The sequence below is a fragment of the Sebastes umbrosus genome, chromosome 2, assembly GCF_015220745.1.
Source record: "Sebastes umbrosus isolate fSebUmb1 chromosome 2, fSebUmb1.pri, whole genome shotgun sequence".
In the NCBI taxonomy this organism is placed as follows: Eukaryota; Metazoa; Chordata; class Actinopteri; order Perciformes; family Sebastidae; genus Sebastes; species Sebastes umbrosus.
In genome coordinates this window covers 10,940,294-10,965,226 of record NC_051270.1, presented here as the reverse complement: position 1 = coordinate 10,965,226, position 24,933 = coordinate 10,940,294, and the positions used below count along the sequence as shown (strand labels likewise).

The following is a 24,933-nucleotide window of genomic DNA, read 5'->3' as shown; positions in this document are numbered from 1 at the left end:
GCTTCATTGTTTATTCCTCTGGTATCTCTTTAGTTGGCATGCGTAGTCTGCCGGCCAATCGTATCTGGGCTTGGACAAAAGCCAGCTGCAGATAGTTATAAGGGATGGAATTGCATTATTAAGTTCCGGTAACCTAATATGTTGAAACGCAATATGGTAAAATCAACCATTGGCATTTCCAGTATGTGGTTGAGGCCTCTGCGTATTCCATAAAAGCATTCTGGGAAACATCCCCATTGGAAAGAGCGGAGGTCTTTGTGGCTCTGCGGTGACACGGACTCACCACAAGGCAAAGCTTTCGTCTATGTCCTGGTTTTGTAATGACTTCTCATGTCTACTCACAGTTCTAAATGCATTCCCATCTGTGAAATGCCAAACAAATTAAATCTAACGCACGACGATTGGATTCAGTCATACTGCTCATTATGGCCATTAGAAGCCAATGAGGTATTGCAAATATTTTATTGCCAAATTTAATGAAGCTGCATTTCTCCATTTGGATCTCTGGGTTATTTGCATATGCCAGCTCCACACGGCTGACTGTAATGAAGCTATTCGGCAGACCTTGATCCAGTTTTATGGCATAGTCCAGGTGTGTGCAAGCAGCTTTAATCCACTAGATCAAAAGTGTGTATTAGATCACAACCTCTGCATACAGGTCAGCCGGGATGATTATCAGTAATAGCAAAAGCTGTGCAGCTTAAGGCCTATGGAGGAGTGGTTAGCGCAAATCTATGCAGGTTCACAGGTTTCTACCCCAAAGGCCAGTTTCAGCGTGCCTAATTGAGTTGCAGATGTAATACATATTTATGTGCTGAGAAGCTTTGTGGGATGTATGTCCAAACGGCCTTAAAGCTCCTGATTCGTTTTGTTTTTGTGCACTTGTTTGGTCGCACGGCACCGTTTGTGAGGTTCTTTTTGAATGCTGGATAATAATGTGTACTGATACTGAATTGGTAATTAATCACTGCTGCATTTTTTTAGCCAGTGCATTGGTAAAGGGGGAATAGTGTTGACTTAAACAATGGCAACAGCACAGAGGCCTGTTCCTCCAGCTGTGGTGCTACACTAGTGCCATCTAGTGGGATGTTGATGTTGCCAGGGAAGACAAACCGGTATCATGCCTCACAGTTAGTGCACACGCCATGAAACTTATCAAGCTTTCCAGGCCAAGACGGAAAATCTAGATGCACTAAAAAAGCACTAATAACACAAATCCCCCTTTATTCAAGGAACACCTATGATAGGTGACGGCAGTTTTTATGATCACTTTGCAGGTGTGATGGGATTTGTTAGAATTAAACTGGGTCTTTTAATAAACACATTAAGATCATACTTCAACAAATCAGAAAAAAAATATATTATATATTATAACATGTATAATATGCAGTCTGAAATGAGAGAATTCTGCAGTGCAATTTGTTTTCTCTGCCTTTTTTTTTGTGAATGATAATCTCTTATTTTACACAAGACAAGATCGCCATCGTGTGGTCGTCTAGGAGTCAAGCACAAAGGCAACAGACAGAGAACAATGAGATTAATATTCGTTACATTGAGTCATTTTCAGCCCTGAATAATAAAAATGGGACAATTTATACAAATGTTTATGGTGTATATTTTACAAAAACAGAGTCATCAGTCAGTTGGGAAGATAATTGTTCAAGGTGTCGTTGAAGCATTAAGCTACCGCAGGATGTTGTATAATGTTTTTTATATATAATTCTGCACTGCTGTAAAACAAGTGTAGGTTGGAGGGATTAAGTGGAAGCATTCAGTTGTAAAATATACCTCAAGTGGTATGAAGGGTCCAGTGCATATGGATTATTTCTCTGAAAATAAGTCAGTTATTTATTATTTTCTGTTGCCGTTGTTCTCTGTCTGGAATCCCTGTATATTTTATACTACTACTGATATTGACAGATTGTTCTAGTGTTACAGTTTTATATCATATGATACAATACAGAAATGTGTTGTTCAGAGTGAAACCAATGTAGTAAATCACATCTGTGGCAGCACTACCTTCCCTTAAGCACAGCAGTGTAACAAAAGTGGAGCAATATTTGAGTCACTTGGCTCTGCAGCTGTTTTGACATCATCCAGCAGAAGAAGGCTGTGCTGTAGTGGCTTTCCTGTCCCCAGGTAAGCTGTACATCATCTTTTGTTTTTCGCCATTACTCTGAATTTGGTCCAGTGTTACTCCAACAGTTAGAAGCAGCAGGTCCAATATATTGGTTTCTCTGCACAGAGCAAAAATGAATGAGTATTGCTCTCCTCTCCCTCAACAACCAGCTGTCTAAATGCCCTCGAGCAAGGCACTTACTGTAGAAGAGCTGCTCTGTGGTTAACAGTGGAATGTGCTGCACTGAGCTACAGTACGGTACCTCTCGAGTCTAAATATAAGTAACAAATGCAAGCGCGTTGTCTAAAAAAGAACAAGCAAAGTAGCAAACTTCACTTGGATTAAAAAAAGCTTCAAGAAATGTGAAGCAGGCAGCACTGCACGCACACAGCAGGAGATCCGGAGCCTTACTGGCTGCTGAATCAACACTTTTGCTTTAAGAATAGTTGCTACAGTATAACTGTCAATGTGACAATTCCCATAAATAATATCCATAAACATACAGTAGGTGAATCCACATTCTAGACACAGTAAACAGCTGATATATGTGTGTCTATATATACTGTCTAATTTCCCTGTTCATTCTTTTTATGTGAAATTATACTATTTTATCTGCTCTGAGGCCAGGTAGCATAATCATTTCAGCAAAATGATCCTCATATTTCATGATTTACTGCTGCACATATCCTACTTTTTGTACGTCTTCAGATTTTCTTGCAAAAAAAACAACAATTACAATTAAAAACCTTCAACAAGCATACCACTCTTCAAAAGCATTGCTGTGCCAACAAGGACAACTTTACCTTAATGGCTTTGTAAGTAATAAAGATGCCCTTTGAATGTAAATGCAGAAAGATTAGAGCATGAACATTCAGTCTCAAAATACTCGCCTCCTCCTTTACACCTTAGCAAGAATGTACTTCAAAAAGTTTTACTTCTGTATCATCCTCCTGTTTTTTGAAAAGAAAAAAGTGCTGTAGTTGCACATACACTTCCCACTCATATATTTTACCAAATGAAACATTGATGTTCCCTCTAAAGCCTCCATCCTTCTTACTACATGTTTCACAGACAATAGCACTTTGCCAGCAATTTGTTTCAGCCAAGATGTATGGTGTGATAAATATTTAAAATCAAATTTGGCAAAAAGACATAGATGGATGTGGCACCCCAGGCTGTCGTGGGAGCCACACACTGAAGTACGGGGACGTCCCTGCCGAACTCTCTCTCATCCACACATACACATATACAGTGCAGTACCTGTAGATGTGCACATCAGTCATTGTTGCACCAAAATCCCCCTTTTTTCCTTATTGTACTGTATGTAGGTGACAGTGCTTGCATGTTTGTGAGGACATGCTTGTGTGTACGACAGGGAGCTAAAAATGAGAGATTGGTGGCGTGTATAACAGATAATGCAAAATGTATGAGTGTGTACGAGCAAGAGAGAGTTGCTGGCATGGCTGTGTGTGCGTTTGTGCAACAAGGGTTGGGTTTTGAGGAAAGAAAGCCCGGTGCATCATGGCTGGATGAATGCAGGAGGCAGAATGGTGTCGGTGTGTTTACAGTCCAAACACTCCCGCTGCGTCTGCTGAGAGAGTTGTCGGCTCTTTGCCAGGGATTCGCTCCGCTTGCATGACCCCCACGCACGCTGTTGATTTGTTTGAGTATGGGTAGAGAGAAATTAGTCAACAAGCAAAACCCAAGCAGAGTGACTATACATATTGACTCCCGGCTCACTGATTGAGGCAAGTCTTTCACACTGAGCGCTAAGTTGAGAAACTAAAAGCATAAGCCAACATCATGCTGCTTTTTAACTGCAAACATTTCATCTCAGTGAAATGTTCTCTCCTTTCAGAACACACAACAAAAGATTGCAGTGGAGGGTATGAAACAAAATACTCAGTGTACTCTTATTTGTGGGAACGATGCCAACCCAAATAAAATAAAATAAAAACTAAAATGATGTGCAGTATTTAGCATCCTTTGTGGTATCAACCTACTGCTGTTATTTTATGTTTTTAAAGGATTTAAAAGCTTTATATAATGATACTCAGAAAATACAGATTCTGTTTAGATTGTAAGTAGTTTTCCTTAGAGGAACAGTGTGTAACATTTCAGGGGATCTATTAGCAAAAATGGAATATAATATTTGTTTTCAGTAGAGAATCAGTGTGTTTTCTTTAGCTTAGAATGAGACGTTTATATCTACATAGGGAGCGGGTCTTCTTCACGGAGTCCGCCATGTTGCTCCACCATGTTTCTACAGTAGCCCAGAACAGACAAACCAAACACTGGCTCCGGAGAGGGCCTTTCATGATTTTATCTAAAGGCCACCGTAGTTCTCTGACACGCTTGGTGGTAACGTGAGCCACAGAGTGAAAACCGTGGTATCACCATCCGCCGTCTGACCTCCGTTGCTCCTAAAGTAGTGTTATTATGGTAAGGATGGCCTGATCGAGGCTAACGGCGTTACCGTGGTTTTGCGCTCGGCCGCTCATGTTGTAAAGGGAGGAGTGTGCAGAGGGATACTCAGTCGGTTGCAATCTGCAACCACACCACTAGATGCCACCAAATCCTACACACTGTCCCTTTAAGATAGCCAGGACTAAGTGGAAATATTAGTTTACCTGTTTCTTAGTTTCACTTTTATAGCCTTTTATTATCTTTATTAAGACTGAATATGAGTCAAACAGTGTTACATGTTTAGTATAACCATAACTTGTGAAAATGTGATGCCCAAATGATGTGTGTACTAAATATTAACTCTATCATCCCAAGAGAGATGAGAGATCGTGTGTAGGTGACGCCTGGTTGATGTATGACCATTGAAGTGCTGCTCCATTCATCACCATTTAACAGTAAATGCTCAGTTTCCGGGGCTTGTCGTCGGCTCTGTGATGACTAATAGCCTGAGTTTAGATGGCTGATAAAAGCACAGTGTAAATAATCTGCTTGGGAACAGATGATGCTCCCTGCACTGTACCTGCCCGGCGCCCCTCGAGCAGCTTTTGTAAACCATTAGGAAAAGAGCATTGAAGTGCCCACTTTGGGAGTGGTGTGAAAAATATAGCCCCACTTCAGTCATTAATCAACTTACCTGTGCTGACCACGCTTCGCCTTTATTAAAGTTGTGTTGGATTGTGAAGAATGCACTATCTTTTTTAGTTTGGTGAACATTTCAAGAATTTATTTTGAGATAACTGTCATGAATGCAGTGCAGTCCACTGACAGGATACAAAAGAGAGTGTTTCCTGCTTACTTCAATGATTTGCAATAATATGTTTGCAGATAAATAATCATTAAACAAAGTGTAATGATGTGTCTTAAACCACCAGTACCAGTACACCAACCAGTGTTTTTTAGGTGGACAATAAGTTTTACAGACAAATGTTCCCAGCAGCAGATACATCAAGTGACAAAATCTTATTTCACTTTCTCCTGGCAACAAGATGTTCCTGTGTGATTAAAACAACAATGCTGTGAGAGGTTGTTGCTATAAGAGTATCCCCAAAAATGTATTGTATCTTTAGGAACGCTATCTCAACTGAAATATGTCAACACATACCTCCAGCTTACAGTAGGACAAAATTAACTGGAATTAACTGCCTGTGTTTCCAGCCTGAATGACTCCATAAAACAATAGCTGAGAACTGAAGGGATGGCAAAATACAATGATGTGATGTGAAGATAAGGTTTTCTTTTAATTGAGCCCAGTCCAAAACACATGCTGGAGACATCAAGGGTGTGTGACATGGTTATCCAATTACACAAGGGCTAGTAAATAAAAAAGGGTTGGCAAGGTTGCTTTAAAGTAACCAACAAGGTATTTAAGAATTTTTCCCATCAAATGTTAAATTTGGGTGACAGATCCCTCTGTAAAACAAGTGTGTTAAAGCAAAGAAAAAAACAATTAATTCATGTCATTGAAATGTTTATTATTATTATTATTATTATTATTATTATTATTATTATTATTATTATTATTATTATTATTATTATTATTATTATTTATTATTATTATTCATTTATTTAATGTTGCCATTGATATCTTTTAATTTCCCATTTAGCCTATTTCTTAAATTGTAAGAAAAATTAATGTGACTTTAAAATAAATTCAGTTTTTCATTGAAATATAACTGCACCCACCTCGGTGTTCGTTATTTTCGTAGGTTACTATATATTTTCATAGGTTACTATATATAATTGTAATATTTAATATTGTAATATTACAATTTGCGATGTGTTGAAAGCAGGTAAGTTAAAATAAATAAATGTAACTTAGGCTATTAAAAATGTACAGCACAAACAACAACAAACAAGTGTTTACAATAACAGTAAATAAATCAGGACTGTTGTTTTTATTCACTGGGGGGATGCAGCGAGGATGACGGTCACTCGACTGAGAATCGGACATACAGGTCTTTAACCACACATTATATAGAATAGGCAAGCACCCAACTGGGAAATGCACATATTGTAATAAACCAGAAACTGTCAAATATGTACTGATACACTGCAGGAATTACAGTATCCAGAGGAATCACCTTTTACAGTCACTAAGGAAGGCAAAACATCAGGACTTTTCATTGTCAGGTCTATTGGGGAATATAGCAAATATAATATATACAGTGAAATTATTCAGTTTTTAAGAGAAACTGATTTAGTTAAACGAATCTAGAGTTTTCCTCATTATTATTATTATTATTATTATTATTATTATTATTATTATTATTTATTTATTTTTAATTTAAATTTAAATTTAATTTTTTTTAATTTTGTTTCTGGACAATCTCTTGTTCCACACTCCAGTCCAGATGGTGGTAATGCACCTCTAAGATGGTTTGCCAAAACACCAAAAGAAGAAGAAGAAGAAGAAGAAGAAGCAAGAATGATGGGAAAAGAGGCAGAGGTCAAAGGTCAGAGGTGAAAGGTCAAGAAAAAAAAGTCCAGAGAAAATGTCGCTAAACTTCGCTCTTGTTTCTCTAAAAAGTATTTCCCAGAAACGTAAAAGACGAACGCAGAGAGAGGTTGTTAAACTGACCACAGCAAACTAAAACACGGTTCAGCCTCTTAATGGATTCACCTGTCGTCGAGAGGAGCAACCACGAGGGCTTACTTTGTTACCATGGATACTGACTGAACGCATGCAGCCTCGTGTGAGGTAAAATGTTAGCTCAGTTTGATGGACATAGTTTTTGATAATATAAATACATACACACTGTTTTAAATGCACTCAAAGTAAGTGCTCCAGCTATTTTAAGCTGACTTACTTAGCTCGATAAAACTAGTTATGGTAACGTAATGTTAGAGACCTACAGGTGTAAATAACGTTCATCTAACTCAGGTCTCTAAGCCACCTGCAGCTCTTCAGCTCCTCTCCACTGGCTCCCTGTGGATTGATAAACATGGAAATTAATAACTGTTTTTGTTTACATTTTCAATTTTATTTATCATTGTTGTAGGTCTATGGTACGACGGTACGACGGAGTGTTAGGACCACATTGAGGGAAAAACAATATATCTGAGATTTCGAGAAAAAAGTCATAATATTATGATAATAAAGTCATAATATTACCAGAATAAAGTCATAGGTTTATGAGAAAAAAAGGCATAATATTATGATAATAAAGACATAGGTTTATGAGAAAAAAAAGTCATAATATTATGAGAATAAAGTCATAATATTACCAGAATAAAGTCATAGGTTTATGAGAAAAAAAGGCATAATATTACGAGAATAAAGTCATAGGTCTATGAGAAAAAAATCATAATATTATGATAATAAAGACATAAGTTTACGAGAAAAAAGGGCATCATATGAGAATAAAGTCATAATATTACGAGAATAAAGTCATAGGTTTACGAGAAAAAAAAGTCATAATATTATGAGAATAAAGTCATAATATTATAAGAATAAAGTCATAGGTTTATGAGAAAAAAAGGCATAATATTATGATAATAAAGACATAGGTTTATGAGAAAAAAAAGTCATAATATTATGAGAATAAAGTCATAATATTACCAGAATAAAGTCATAGGTTTATGAGAAAAAAAGGCATAATATTACGAGAATAAAGTCATAGGTCTATGAGAAAAAAATCATAATATTATGATAATAAAGACATAAGTTTACGAGAAAAAAGGGCATCATATGAGAATAAAGTCATAATATTATGATAATAAAGTCATAGGTTTATGAGAAAAAAAGGCATAATATTATGATAATAAAGACATAGGTTTATGAGAAAAAAAAGTCATAATATTATGAGAATAAAGTCATAATATTATAAGAATAAAGTCATAGGTTTATGAGAAAAAAAAGGCATAATATTATGATAATAAAGACATAGGTTTATGAGAAAAAAAAGTCATAATATTATGAGAATAAAGTCATAATATTACCAGAATAAAGTCATAGGTTTATGAGAAAAAAAGGCATAATATTACGAGAATAAAGTCATAGGTCTATGAGAAAAAAATCATAATATTATGATAATAAAGACATAAGTTTACGAGAAAAAAGGGCATCATATGAGAATAAAGTCATAATATTACGAGAATAAAGTCATAGGTTTACGAGAAAAAAAAGTCATAATATTATGAGAATAAAGTCATAATATTATAAGAATAAAGTCATAGGTTTATGAGAAAAAAAGGCATAATATTATGATAATAAAGACATAGGTTTATGAGAAAAAAAAGTCATAATATTATGAGAATAAAGTCATAATATTACCAGAATAAAGTCATAGGTTTATGAGAAAAAAAGGCATAATATTACGAGAATAAAGTCATAGGTCTATGAGAAAAAAATCATAATATTATGATAATAAAGACATAAGTTTACGAGAAAAAAGGGCATCATATGAGAATAAAGTCATAATATTATGATAATAAAGTCATAGGTTTATGAGAAAAAAAGGCATAATATTATGATAATAAAGACATAGGTTTATGAGAAAAAAAAGTCATAATATTATGAGAATAAAGTCATAATATTATAAGAATAAAGTCATAGGTTTATGAGAAAAAAAGGCATAATATTATGATAATAAAGACATAGGTTTATGAGAAAAAAAAGTCATAATATTATGAGAATAAAGTCATAATATTACCAGAATAAAGTCATAGGTTTATGAGAAAAAAAGGCATAATATTACGAGAATAAAGTCATAGGTCTATGAGAAAAAAATCATAATATTATGATAATAAAGACATAAGTTTACGAGAAAAAAGGGCATCATATGAGAATAAAGTCATAATATTACGAGAATAAAGTCATAGGTTTACGAGAAAAAAAAGTCATAATATTATGAGAATAAAGTCATAATATTATAAGAATAAAGTCATAGGTTTATGAGAAAAAAAGGCATAATATTATGATAATAAAGACATAGGTTTATGAGAAAAAAAAGTCATAATATTATGAGAATAAAGTCATAATATTACCAGAATAAAGTCATAGGTTTATGAGAAAAAAAGGCATAATATTACGAGAATAAAGTCATAGGTCTATGAGAAAAAAATCATAATATTATGATAATAAAGACATAAGTTTACGAGAAAAAAGGGCATCATATGAGAATAAAGTCATAATATTACGAGAATAAAGTCATAGGTTTACGAGAAAAAAAAGTCATAATATTATGAGAATAAAGTCATAATATTATAAGAATAAAGTCATAGGTTTATGAGAAAAAAAGGCATAATATTATGATAATAAAGACATAGGTTTATGAGAAAAAAAAGTCATAATATTATGAGAATAAAGTCATAATATTACCAGAATAAAGTCATAGGTTTATGAGAAAAAAAGGCATAATATTACGAGAATAAAGTCATAGGTCTATGAGAAAAAAATCATAATATTATGATAATAAAGACATAAGTTTACGAGAAAAAAGGGCATCATATGAGAATAAAGTCATAATATTACGAGAATAAAGTCATAGGTTTACGAGAAAAAAAAGTCATAATATTATGAGAATAAAGACATAATATTATAAAGTAGTAATTTTATGTGTTATTTTCTTTTTTCTCTTAAAGTTATGACTTTATTGTCGTAATATTACAACTTTTTTTCTCGTAAAGTTATGACTTTATTCTGGAAATCTCAGATTTCTTTTTCCCTCAATGTGGCCCTAATACTCCGTAGTACATTTGCACTTTGGCCCTCACTGCATTAGACTTACTGTAAGTCTAATGCAGTGAGGGCCAAAGTATAGTATATACTAATATATACTTTGACTGTAAACTGTTACCTTCATCACAATGCTCAAATGTTTTGCGGCTCCAGACAGTTTTTTTTTTGTGCCTAAAATGGCTCTTTTGATAGTAAAGGTTGCTGACCTCTGATCTATATGTATTTTCATGAAATCATAGGTATGCTACATATGGTAATATCAACAACAATAGTAGTTGTAGTAATTGCAGTGGCTTTACCCTCAGTGTGTTCAGTATTTGTTTTACTGAGGTGGTTTTGATGTAACACATAGCAGCTTACTTTGTTCCATCCAGTGAGTGAAGTTGCAGTAGGCTAACACAGGCCCTTATTGTCACTCCAGAAGACATTTTGGCATGGCAGGAAAAGCACAGGTGTAATTATTCACATTAATAATGATGGCTAAATTCCACTTAGGCCTTCCAGGTCGAGACTCATGCTATAATAATAATCGCTGGGTACTTAAATGGAGCAGAGCTATAATTAGTGTTATTATTAGCCTACTCACACCTGTGCTTTTTCTGCTATGACAAGTCAAAATGTCTTCTGTGAAAAGGGCAAATTCAGTTTTGTAGATGCAGCTATCTGACTAATTGATTGATGCAGGTCTTTGACACATGGTGAATGACAAGTTTGACAAACAGAACAGACCCTGGGGTTTAAGACATACTGTTAACAGGAGGGTTCTTCAGTCATATCCATTGCTTTTAGCCAGATAACATGTAACTCATACTCACCAGATGTAGCATATTTTTTTTATCCTGACTTTCCACAGGGACTGTGGTAGATTTTCTGACACTTGAGGAAATGGATGCCGGACACAGTTTCTTTCCAACCCAGTGTTGACCTCTTAGAGTATCACCTGCGTAATTTCCATTACTTCGCCTGGTTTCCATTTATTAACCTATCCGTTATGGGTTTTGAAGACAAATTGTCTTCACAAATTTGGGCCTTCAGATTTAAAAGATGTCTGATGTAATATACAGCATTTATATAATCGATTTGAAAACAAAGTCCCTCTGCTGTCAAGTGTTTTGACAGCTAGACCTGTCAAGAAGCATTGGAAGTGTTTCCCAATAGTTACAAAGGTATGCCATCATGCTGGAAGAGTGACAGTAACGTAAGATTATAAAGAAAGATTATAACTTTCTTACATCTTCCTCTCTGATCTTTTCTTCCTTTTGTAGTCGATTTTGAACACCCTTCATAGCAATTGAATATGTTTTGCCGTGAGAGGATGAGGCAATAACACTGCAATCTCTCTTTTGTTGTCACCCCCTCCAGTATGGCGGTGTATTCCTTCTTATCTTTTGTAACTGCTCTCCAGATATTCCTGATATGCCTGAGGTGACATTCCTAGTGGGGTTTTGATCAAGCCATTAGCCGTTTAGGGGTCAATACTGAATGTGTTTTTCCTGTTTTTCCCTGACATGTTAATCTTTAAGGCCCAATTGTTCTCCATTGATAACAGAATCATCAGAAAATTACCAATATCTAACTGCTATATGTTCCTCTTTAAAGGTGTAGTGTGTAGGATCTGACGGCTGAAACTTCTCCCGTGTGCCAAACGTGTAGGAGAACTACGGTGGCTGATGGGAAAACGAGCCAGTGTACGGTTTGTCCATTCTGGGCTTCTGTAGAAACATGTCAGCCAGCTCCGTGTAGAGGATCCGCTCCGTATGTAGATATAAACAGCTCATTCTAAGGTAACGAAAACACAACAATTCTTATTTTCAGGTGGTTATACACTAAAGAAAACATACTTATTAATATTATATTCCATTTCTGCCAATAGATCCAAAGAAATGTTACACACTGTTCGTTTAACATTAGATTTAGCTTTTATTTTGAACAAATCAAAAAAAAAATATAAGAATATTATATAGAATATAAGAAAAACAACCAACAATACCCAGCAAACGTATACAACAAACTCTCAATAACAACATAATTGAATATTGCATGTCCGAAAGAGGACATTAGATCTAAAAACAATATCGCTATGCAATATTTCAAAAAAAATTCACAAAAAATATCTTGTAAGCCATATTGTACTGTAAGTTTTTGACATTGCTTTTTAACTCGTAGTCCAGCATCATATTCACAGTTGTTTTGGCAGTGGTGAAGACTATCTGAAATATAGTTGTGAATATCATTTGTGGTAACATCACCTCACAATTCAGGATTTCAGGCCGTCAATATTTCACAATTCCGGCCATATAGAACAACTACCGGCCATAAAATAGCCTACATTTGACATAACTTGAAAATAAGTTAAATGAAGAAGCGATATAAAAAAATAAAGTGATTTGCGTTTGTCAAATTCAAAATAGTGCTGTGTGGCTGGTAGCCTGCAGAATAGTTTGAAGCTTCATTCATTTCTTTGACATTCAAATTATTATTAATACCTTACCGAAACATTGCGTGCAGCCCATCTCCTCTTCCTCTCTCTCTCTCTGTCTCTCTCTCACGCACGCATATACTCACAACGAGTGAGGCGTCGTGCTCCTCGTCTCTGTAATAGTCCAAAGTCCAAAAGTCAAAATTTATTGAAGAAACATAGATGTAATCATTATTTATATCATCAAAACACTTTGTTTGTTTCGCATTTACACAGTCAGCTGGCTGTGGACTATGAGGAGATATTTGCTGAATTTGACAAAAAGTGTATTGAATTAGAAGTACAGCAGAGCGGAGGCATTTAAGCCTTTGTATATTTTTATATTTAAGTTGTCTTGGCAACATATCTAACAATATTAGGCTATTTAATATGCTATTAATTCATACATTTATTTATTTGGCATATTTCCCAACGGACATTTTGGCCGTTGATCATTTAATCTGCTAGACAACTGCACGTGATACCAGCTCACGTAAACCTTGACACACATGCCTTGGTTTTTAAGAATAGATCATGCTGTAATGACACATTTTAATTTCTTAGGGGCCTGCAATTTTGCCATCATTTAGGATGCAGTTACTACAGCTTTACATGATGCAAAGATGGTCAAATTTTATTGTCTTTTATAGTCAAATGCTGTACATACTTCATCAAAAGTATTTATTCATCCAAATATGTTGCTGTTAACATCCCTTTTGTAGATTCAAGGTCAAATTGGCGCTTTACAAATACTGACACTCTTCGACGCAGCCCGACTGTGCTGGCTAAGCAGTTATTTTAGTACACTTTACCCAGCATGGCAGGCATGTTTTTCTTTTCCCTTAACTAAACAAACATCCCACTTATTTTCAGCCAAGCAACTTCCTAAAGGTTCTGTGACAGCGTTATCACCCAAATGAGTACAGCGGAGGAGGAGAAGGAGGTGGAGTAGGAGGCAGGCCGAGGAGGTGGAAACAGTAGAAAAGGAGCTTTTAAAGCAAGCTGAGCCACCAACTGCTCCTGCACATCTTTTCTCTTATCTTAATAAGTAATGAGGCTGCCACAGGCTGACAATGAAGTATTTTGAAAATAGTTCTAATGTATGGCTTTGAAAGGAGTGGTTGGGCATTGATGTATGGCACAAACAGGCTTGGAAACAAGTGAAATATTAATGGGCTGTTTCCCAGGAGTTAATGTGGGATTTACCTGATTGCTTTGGTGAGAGACCGGGGCTGGGATGAGGGTGGAGGGGTAGCAGGACAAGGATATGACTGAGAGACGAGACTTTAGGATTTGGAGTGATGTGGAGGTGTGGAGATGGCTTTCAGTAATAAGATTTCTAAAATACAGCCACATAAATTAGCATTTATCGTCAAGCCAACTCATTGCCGTGGGTCTAATTGGCAAATCGAGAACAATTACAAGAGGCAAATATCAAACCAAACAGACAGCATTTCTGTACAATTAGGATTTAAAATAATTTATATACTGTTTTGTATTATTTCTATTTAAAAACTAGTTCAACTTCTCTTTATTAACTCTTGCAACAGGGATAAACACAACAATCCATCTCTTTTCTTGCTGCTAATTAATCACCTGAGACTATTTGGATTTACACTTTGTCAAAACAGCCTATCATATCTGGATACACCACAAGGGAGCAGCAGTGTAAAAGGAAGCGAGCTCAGCAGGTTGTTGAAATGCATCATAGAGCACGGAGGAGAACTGAATTCTGTTTCTGTTTTGATATTAAAGTGACAATTTTCTGATGTGATAAGACATGCAATGAAAAAATTGTAAAACAAGTGGCAAAAATTCAATTTTCAGTGAAAAGTCAAAACAAATATATACATTTTGAGATGCGTCCCTTTGCTTGAAATATCCTCCCCGTAACTGAAAGTTCTTTGGAATTGATTTCATAATGTGTTACCAACAGTACAGGAATAACAGAAAGGCTCACTGTTCAAATAGTGTGGTAAAAGAGTGCGCATACAGTAATAGTTTAAGTGCTTTACCCAGGAGACGAGGCCTAAAACAACACTGACGCACAGAATTAAAAAGTTCCGTTTGAGAGCGGCGGTGGCATCCCAGAATGCCATTCAAGCCCTGGAAAGGTCAATAGTTAGAATAACTTTCGTTAGAGGAAAAGGAAAATTTGGCTATTCTATCACAAATTGCTTCCAGATTCTTTTTTTTTCTTCTCTCTGAGCAAGTTATTACCAAAATTGAGTGCAGACACTGACACCATTTTAACGGAATCATACATTTCTCTTTGAAGTGTAGAATGAGTGGGCACTCTCCTAAATCTGAAACATGGCCCTCTTTCTTGTCGAGTCACCCGCCTCTTATTTGTTGCGTGTGTGAAATCAGTGCTTCTCTGGGACTTTGTTGTGCATGAGGTCAAGGAATTATTTTTGATTGGCGGAAAATTGCCCAATATTTCAACAAATGGCCTAGTTTTCCTTCTGTACTTGTCTGTGGTTCCTGCACGTGTTGCTAAGAGGAATCACATTTTTGGTACGATGTAGAAAGCCTATTCAATACCTCACATTACCACTTTAGGGATTCATTCACATCAGATAAAACAATACAGTGGTTGCCATGGCATATGATACATATATGCAGTATGTCATGCCCCATAATATTTTCAACCTCAATCTTGATGTTGTAGTTTTGACCAATAAATGGGACATCATAATACTACATTCCCCAAAGTTATTGTAGGAGCTGTGGACACAAGTACTCTTTTGGACATTCAAAGTTCAATTTGGCCAAGGAAGTACAAGCCTGAAACCTGTTTTTTTATACAGCAACAGACAATATTTGTTCTCCTTCATTTCACCAAAATTAGTTTTATAATGCAAAAGATAGTCAGGGTAATAACTTTTAATGTTTAGCTCAAAATTGCTCCTTTTACAGTTTGGTTATAATTCAAACTAGGGCTGGGCAATATATCAATATTATATCGATATTGTGACACAAGATTAGATATCAGCATAGATTTTGGATATCGTAATATGGCATAAGTGTTTTCTTTTCCTGGATTTAAATTCTGCATTACAGTAAAGTATATTCCTGAACTTACCAAACTGTTCTAGCTTTTCTATTATTTGCCTTTACCCACTAATTCATTATATCTACATTACTGATGAAGCTCATTGTGTAAATATTTTGTGAAAGCACCAATACTCGACTCTACCATATTGTTGCAATATTATATTATATATCAAAGTATTTTTCCCATATCTCCCAGCCCTAATTCAAACAGTATTAAAGCCCTCTGAGGTGCATGGGGCTCGATTGTAGCATATTTACAGTCTCTACAATAATAATGATTAGTTATGATAAACCTAATAGGTAAATTGGTCAGAACTATGACAACAGGACCCACGTTGTAAAAAAACCAGAAGTTCTTTCAGTGTGTGCAGGGCCCCCACTGCTGTAAATCACTTACTGATTAGCTTCCTTGTGATGTTTCACAGCGTTCGGTGCTTTGGATATCAGCTCTCCAAACAGGGTCTATTACTTAGGTTTAACTTCTCCGTTTAGAACCCAAAGTGCTTCCACTGCGCGATAGCTCTTTCACGTTGTGATTGTTCTCTTTGTGAGCGGAAGTGTTATGTGGGGTGTTAAGTAAGCCCTCCCTCCCAACACTAGTGCTACTGCTTTCAGCTAGTCTGAGAAAGACGCATGGTGGCAGTTGCTGTGACAGGGCGACTTTCTCATCTTCTGTCAATCATCGTCTCCTGCACAAAGAAAGCCTTTACCTCACAGTCGGCTCTAATGAAGCCTCACAATGTGAGTCTTCATTTCACCTTTGGAAAAATATTAATTAAATTACAGTAAACTTCTATTTCACTGGCCGATTAAGCACCCTTAGTCACTATAATATCCTGTCTGAAGGCCACATTTGCCACACTCAGGCTCTCCTCCCTTTTTCACTCCTCCTGAACAGAGTGCCACTGCTGCTTCAAATGAAAAGCAAATATTAATATTCGCTGGTGTTACTCAGGAAGGTAAAATATGGGAGGCCCAGGGAGGTGTTATACATTCCCCACTTAATGACACATTTACTTTCCTGTTCTGTGGGAAGCCCCCCCCCACCAAATAACTGTATCATCGAATATCTGCACTCATAGCAAATGATAGCTATCACACTTCCAGTTTTGTTTGCTTTTAAGAATCTATAAAGCAAAAATTGCCTTTTCACTTTATTCATCTGTAGTCTATAGATTTAAATAGTAAATTTGTTTCTAATGCTTAAATGGTAAAAGCGACCTTTTCTCTCTATAATATGTACATTTAACCATTTAAAAACTATATACAAACCTATTAAAAGCACATTAAATCAATATACAGTTAAGTGCACATTTAGAGGTTTGATAGTAAACAACAGTATCTCAGATAGTCTTTGTTGTTTTGGTTGAGGTTTTCTGAGTATCACACAGTCAAGTCCTTGCGGTTATGAACCAATGATCAGAATAACTCTAAATTATAAAAAGAAATCAGAGTTTTTCCAGTTTAAAAACAGCAAAACACATTTGCAAGCTTTAATTATTTGCTTTAGTCCTGCACAGTATCTTTTTCAATGTTTCAGAGTGTAGGGATGCAACGATATCAGACTGATACTGACTGAAATAGCTGGGTATCGGTGACAATGGGGCCAAACTATTCATTTCTGTTTATATACTATATACTGTACATTAAGTATGTCCTGGAATTTTTCATTCCTGTTTAAGCTTTGATAAATATATTGCTGTATTAAAAATGTTAACACTTAATTCCTGTTAATTTTGAAGATTATTAACCAAGTTACTGGCACACAATTTATTATTTTATTAATTCATAATTCAATAAATTAGTATGATTTTTTTTGTTACATTTTGTTTTACGAAGTTAAGAGAGCAATATTTAAGTCTAGCCTGATGTTACACATAATAATAAAATTATGATCCAAATCACTTCCACACAGTGAGGCATACTGCTCATTAATTAAACACTGATATCGGATCGGTTCTCGGTATCAGCCGATACCCAAAGCCCAGATATCGCTATCGGTATCCAGACTGAAAAAGTCAGATCCGTGCATCCCTATTTCAAAGAACCAATCCAATTTACATTAAGTGCTAAATCTCTATGTAAGCAGTTTATCTCCAATATTGTGTTGAACACAGAGACACAATAATTTATCGCAGGTGCTAGCTATGAGTTTTCGTGGGCTGTTTTTATTCTATTAATGCAATTTGTTTAGCCCAAAGATGGACAACTGTGCACAAATGATTTAGAACAGTTGCTTAAAGCTACAATCCCCACCACTGGAAAGCTGGTTAGTATTGAAGTGTCTTTATGAGAAGAAGGGAGCGCATGCTCTGTAATTTCAGTCCGATGGATGGCCTTCACACCAGTGCTCTCACATTAGGGGACCAATTACTGCATGGGGAGATGAAAGAGACTTAGTAAATATGAAATAGGTTGTCCGGGGTGACATTAATAGAGTTAACCCAGGGACAGGGTGAGATCAAAGGGGCCTCAACCATATTAACCATATTAACCAATCTGTCTGTGTCTGCGCACACAACAGCTGATCGAAGATAATGACAGTGTGTGTCATCAAAACACAATGACCACTAACACAAGGGTGTGTGTGTGTGTGTGAGCATTGGTGCTGGTGTGTGTGCATTTTACTTCGACTCATCCTTGTCTATAGATGTGTGCTGCTGAAGAAATAGAAAATGCTCTGTATGCATTTGCTCTCTATGGGAAAGATGTCTGTTGCTACTGTCAGCTCCTTAACTGGTGAATCTGTTAACACACCAGCATTGAGTACAGATGGAACAGTTCCACGTTTTTGTGGTGGTAAGGGAGGTAGACAGTAGAGGTTGTGAGTGGATGGTCTTTAATTAGATTCATTGTAGCATAGGTTGTTTACCGTAACACCCCTCCTCCTCCTCCACCCCCCTGCTCCTGACACCACCTTTGAAATATGGCACTTTTGCTTGTTGGCTTTCTTCAGCTTTGCAGTCCAGATTTAAAAGCATATTGGTGTTTATGCATAGAGAGCTATAATGATCCATCATACCATGCGGACGAGGGGGCTGAGTCCTCTGCTCCACATAAATAAGCGGCAATTTGGCCATCTGCTTGGATTCTTTCCGTCTCCCTGGAGACCCCCATCTGCCTTTACATTATCAATTACAGTTCAGCCATGCCACCACCCCCCACTCCTCCTCCACCACCACCTCCTCCACGCACGGCCACTTTTATCACTATCACCCCCATCCTCCAATACTCAACAAGAAACCCCATGCACTCCTTTAGTCATCGCCAAATGTTTTTCTTATTTTGTTGTTATCTTGTTACATGACTTGCTGATAATGTGATTTCACATAATTCTGTTTGTGGCTCGGACAATATTATCATATGACATGGATTTGCTCACTTAAATAACTGTTGTTTTTGTGACCGTGTGAGTGGTGTAACATTGTAAAGGTTAAAGTCCGGGTAAAGCAAACATATTTGTTCTAAATTGGTCACACCACAGAAAAATGTGTTCTTAACCATCCAGACATTTTTAAATGATTAAAAAAATCACCAAATATATCAAATTAGGTTTCAAAATCGTGGAAAAATAAGCAGTATTCTCTGCTCTGAAACACTGGAGGCGTGTCCGCTGAAGGTGCTGAAACCACGCCCAATCGTGGGTGAGGGTTGATTACATATGTACAGTATATACAACACTTCTTGTTGGCCATCTCACTGCTGTGCACTATTTTTACAGAAGGTTAATGCACATTCTCTATGGGCAGAGCATGCGCACAAAAAAGACTTCCACCGGCCGAGCCGGCTAACTTCCCTATGCCCTTTGCTAACTTGAATGGGGATAAAATAATTCAATCGTGTGGCTCTTTTAGATTTTCCAAATGTTAATTAAATGCTGCTCATTTCGTGGGGGTTGTGTGACGCTCAAAATAATTTATCCACAGTTTTACAGCCACAACAGTAGCGACGGAGTAGGCTACGGCAGAGACTATGACATAAGCACAAGTTTAGTTAACTTGGCTGTGACTGGCCAGTGAGTCCAATCCCGGAACTCGCACACAGCAATATTCATGCGCACCCTGAACATGGATGCATTATAGAACTGGATATCAGGAGTAATTCACCATAGAAAACGTAAAACAGGCAAAAAGAATGCCACCTAGAGAGCGAGAGTCAATTACAACCGGATATGCTGAAAAATATGCTTTAGATAGTGTTTTACTACCACAGGATTTTTGGTCAAGTGCAGAAGCTGTTCAGTTGTTGAACATACACACTGCAGACTATGTTGTAGGATGTGTTTTCAAATATATATCTGCGCCGTTGTCTTCCTAACCATCGTTTCTGGTTCTTTCTACTTTCAGTGTGGCACTCTGTACCTTGGATGATCTGGTGAGTTTGGTCCAAAGCGTGACTGTGGAGAGACACCAGCTCGGGAATGAGAAGCACCCTTGGTCTGCGGTTTCCAGGAAAAGCGGCGAGGTTCTCAAGGGGACAGGTATGTGTGGGAAGAGGACCCTTGTCAAGAGCATGGCGCCTCATTAATATGGAGACAGGTGCTCTTTTGATGAGTTCATAAGCAGTTCACCAGCAGCCTGGAAGTAGTGCACTTTACAAGGCTGTTCAAAGATCTTTGACATCTGAGGAGAGCCAGTGAAGCCAATAATCCTACTTTCAGAATGTGAGTCTTTCCTCTGAGATCAATCCCAGATCGAAACATCAAATAGAACTGCTGCTTTTCTCTTTTTAAACCCCCCTCCTCCCTTTACAAAAATCACTTACTAGATGGTATTAGACAAGCTAGCAAAAGTGTCATTACCGCTGGGAAGAGGGGATGGATAGATTTCCGTCAAATTGTGGAATATTTTCCACCAATTTAAGCCTATAGTTAAGAGCGCAGCATTATTGATAAGACTGTGCTCTGGGTCCAGCGCTGTACCCATGGGTCCAGAGAGAAGCAATCCACAGAAGTGGGCTTTCATGTTCATCTATGTACAAGAACAAAGCGAGGATTAAGTCTGGGCCTTTCATCCACAAAGCGGGAGGAGTATTTTTTATTTTTTTTTACTTTCTTACTCACCCCTAGGGAAGGCCTGTGCTCGGCTGGAGCCATTTCAGGAGTGCCACAGCACTGTCGCCTCTGGCAGGTTTGACGATCCCCCACACTGTCCTTTGCCTGGCAGGGAAGAGTGTGGGAAAATATCTGGTACCAATAGGCCTAATGGCAGTTACGCTGCAGTACACACAAAACATGACTTTTTTTGATTTACAATATGTTGTATGAATCCAAACATGCTTGAGGTCATACTTACAGGTAATAGTTTAAGTAGCACAAGTTGTCGTACCCAATCAGAGCAAGCTGTTGTCTTCATGCACTGACAGGAAATCAGGTTAATTATTTCTACCCTCTCTTTTAATTTGAACGGATGTTTTATTCTGACGACAGACCGGTCAATCTGTTTGTATTGATGCTGTCATTTCTGGAGGCAAGAATGGGCCCAAGTTAAATCGTAGATATGTTGGGAATCATGTTTCATCCGTCTCTAAGGTTTATAAGTAGATTACCTTTTGTAATTCGTTTTGTTACACCAGTCAATAAGCGTCCAATGCAAATGTGGTTCATTTGTATTTGAATTGATGTCCTGTCCCCATTAACTTATGCCTCTAATGCATTCTGGTACATTAGTAAATAGACCTGCCGGATTAATCATTAGTTCATTGGGATCATTTGCTTTCCTCGTGCTTAATCGAATCTCTGACATTGGTAATAAGGGCAGACTTCACCTGCCTCCCTGGACACTCAAAAACAAGGAAGAGTAATTTCAGGGGAATGTTGAAGTCTTTTGTTTGTTTCAGTTGTGCACTATATTTCCATTTTAGAAAAATGGCATCTGTCAGACAACCATAAACTCAAAAAAATATATCAATAGTTTTGATGTTGTTTCTCATATGTAGCGATAAAGTTTGCTAGTTTAATCGACATTTAGAATTCAACCTGTTTCACTTATTTCGATGCACCCACGCTCTCCGTTATCTCCCTCTCTCACATTGACCCTGATAATTAATGGCTTTTATGTCTTGAGAATAAAACCCCTAAATAGGCTCCTTGCACATTATTTATTTAGTTCTAATTAATTGAAGCATACCTGGATTGAATTCAACAAGGCTAAGTTTGTCGTGTTTCCTTATAAGAAGCCTCTCGTCCTATGTAAAGTCTGCTTGACCGCCCTCTATCTGCCTTTTTACAGCCTGACAGATTTGAATAAGGAACCTTTTAATGGATAAGAGCACATGTCTTGATTATATTTATACTTCTGGCTGCTTTAACCCCTGCTGGTCATTTGGTCTCTCTAGGGTTCAACAATAAGGACCTTTACTGTCTTTACATAAAGGATTTTGATGCTATACTGTAATTGTCGAGTTAAAACGCATCATTGGCCCGTGGTTTAGTGTTTGTGGCCTTACAACAGGGACATGTCATCACCCCTTGAATCACCAGAGATGATACATGGGTCATTGCATGTCTAGAAGTCAGCGTTGAGAATAAATACGGGCAATATATGCTGTGGCTTGTGCTGGAGTCGCAGAGAATGATCTCGGTGAGTTGTTATGAATACATTTAGGATAAAACGATTGCAGATTATCTTTTTCAAGCAGTCCATAATGTTAGCAATAGTGATTCATTTTTCATGTTAGGTATCTGTATTTAATGCATTGCAATACATGCTTAGTGGCTGTTCTGAGTTTTGAGATGTGCCTTGAATAAATAGGACTGAGACCCATTCTGTGTGAGGGACATGACCGGGAATACCAATACCATGCAATAGCATGCTTGCCAGTTTCCCAAGTGTGAATGTGTGTAACTGTATTAAAGTGAAGTAGCCTGCTCCTGTTATGAAAGTCATATTTAAAATATGGACACTTAACCCAGGTGTAATAGAAACAAGTTTTTTTTCTTGTAGCAGATTTCTCTTTGCACTCTTTCCACTGGCGAGGACTCACTCATCAGTTAGCGAATTGTGTGGATTTACAGCAGCCGTTATGGCCTGTGTGGCATCCCATCCACACAAAGAAGCCCATTGTAAATGTGCCCTTAACCCATAACCCACCCATTCAGCACTTGTGTGTTCCTTTTGTTTTCCAACCATCCCTAAAATACATCCATCTCCTTAATGGATTTTTTTTTTGTTCGCATGAATAACATGGATCAGAATATAGCAACACCAGGCTAGGAGGATCATAGATGGAAGTCAGGCCACACAGGCCCTTAAAAAGCAAGATTAATAACCCAGCGCAGATGATCTCATAGTTAAGTGTTTTCTGTTGTATTTACACATCCGCCTGGGCTGTCAGGCTTCTGCTCGTCTCTGACAAATGGAACCGACACATCCTGACACTAATGCATCACTGAAAATATTTGAAATGAATAAAGCTCATGCTTTCCAGCAACAGAGAGAGACATTACAAACACTCCATTTGACATTGACACAATGGCGCCTCTGCTCAATGCAAATAGTGTTATTCTCCCCCAACCAACCAACCAACCCCCCCGCAATCCTCCTTTTGATGGAGGAGTCACACGGGGGGAAATCTCCGGCACTCAATGCAAACTAATGAGACATATTAATGACATTAGACACTTAATTCAATGCATGTATAATTCATAATAATTGATTGCCCTGGTTTGAAGGGGTACCTTTTGTGAGAAAAATGATCCTATTAAGCCAGGTTTAATCCAAATCTAAGCTGTCAAAACACCCAGCTCTTATTGCATCTCGCACTGTTAATTGTCATAAGCATTTCAGATTGATTATTCACACGTTTGGGAATGGGCTTTCATTCATGATTTTCACTGTTGTACAATGGGTATGTCACTGGAACACCTTCCTTCAAATGATTCTTTATTTTCACGTAACTAAGAGGGGATATTAGCAAAATCAATTTTCAAGATAAATATTTCCATACTAAGAAATTCATCTAAAATATATCAAGTTAATCTCTTTTTCCTCCGCTCCATCTGTCTCTTTCTGTCCGGCCAGAATTATGCGACAGTGAGATTCTGGTGTTCTCAAATATTTTATAATGCTGCCATGGACCATAATGTAGCCAACCATTGACATTTCATATAGTGTGGTGTAGTTTGCAACGCAGTATATTAAGGAAACAGAACCTAGAAAGTTAACTACTGCCATAGTGTTATATGTGGCCATTTAGCAGCACCTTTTTTTTGTATTCTATTTGCCATTTTAAAGGCATTGTCTTGCCTTATGGAAGGGAAATAATTTGACAACGTTTCGCACTCTAAACAAGAATAGTTTCCCCAGTGAGCCCCCTTATTTTGCTTTCACCCTGTTAGTGGACCATGAGAGAATTTGCTCACCTTAAGCCCTCACCAGAGGGCATTAATCTTGCAGATTTATGCTACTTTTATGTTATTTGATAATCAATTTATCATCAAAGCTAAAACATCATGGGAACAGAGAATGGGTGTTGTTGAGTTCACAAAGGAATAAAGGGATGAGAAAATTGACAGAGCACATTGCAGTGTGACCTGTGCATGTCTCTGCCTCATATACTTCAATCTGTTACTGCTTTGTAGAAGACAGTGTATCATGTGACTAACACAGAATTAACACGTGACTCATGTTCATTCTGTTTTAGGTTTCCCTGGCATAACACCATTGCAGGACCGTTGGTTGAGTTGAATTCTTATTTAACTATGGATGTGTATTTGTACTGGCATTATTGACATATGTTTTTTCACTGCCAAATGTCAGCATGAGGTAAAAGGTTATCATAAATATAGCCCTGACCAGCCAGAATAAGTTTGTGATTTGGCTAATAGTTGGGTTCAAATTATATCTTCTTTGTCTTACTTGTAATACTTGATACTACTCACTTCGTGGGGGAAGAAATAATCCATGAGAATCCACAGCAATAACCTGCTATTACAATCAGAAGAGCATTTAGCATTGTCCTAACAACAAGAATGTGCTGGGTTTGTGTTTGAGCTTCAGTCTATGTGGAGTTTGCACATCCCTCCCATGTTTGTGTGAGGGTCCTCCAGTTGCTCCAGTTTCTTCTTACAGATCAAATTGCCCACAGATATGTCTGTGCTAACCTTGTGATAGATGGTTGACCTGTCAAAGTGGGTTTCATCCCTTCCCTAAC

At 37.1% G+C, this 24,933-nt stretch overlaps 1 long non-coding RNA gene across 1 annotated transcript; it reads left to right on the top strand.

Moving 5' to 3' along the window:
• Positions 1-7,061: 7,061 nt before the first annotated feature.
• LOC119479829 lies at positions 7,062-20,254 on the top strand. Its single transcript, XR_005204764.1, has 3 exons — positions 7,062-7,283; positions 11,865-12,049; positions 20,127-20,254. It is a non-coding gene; the product is annotated as an uncharacterized LOC119479829 (long non-coding RNA).
• The last annotated feature ends 4,679 nt before the right edge of the window (positions 20,255-24,933 follow it).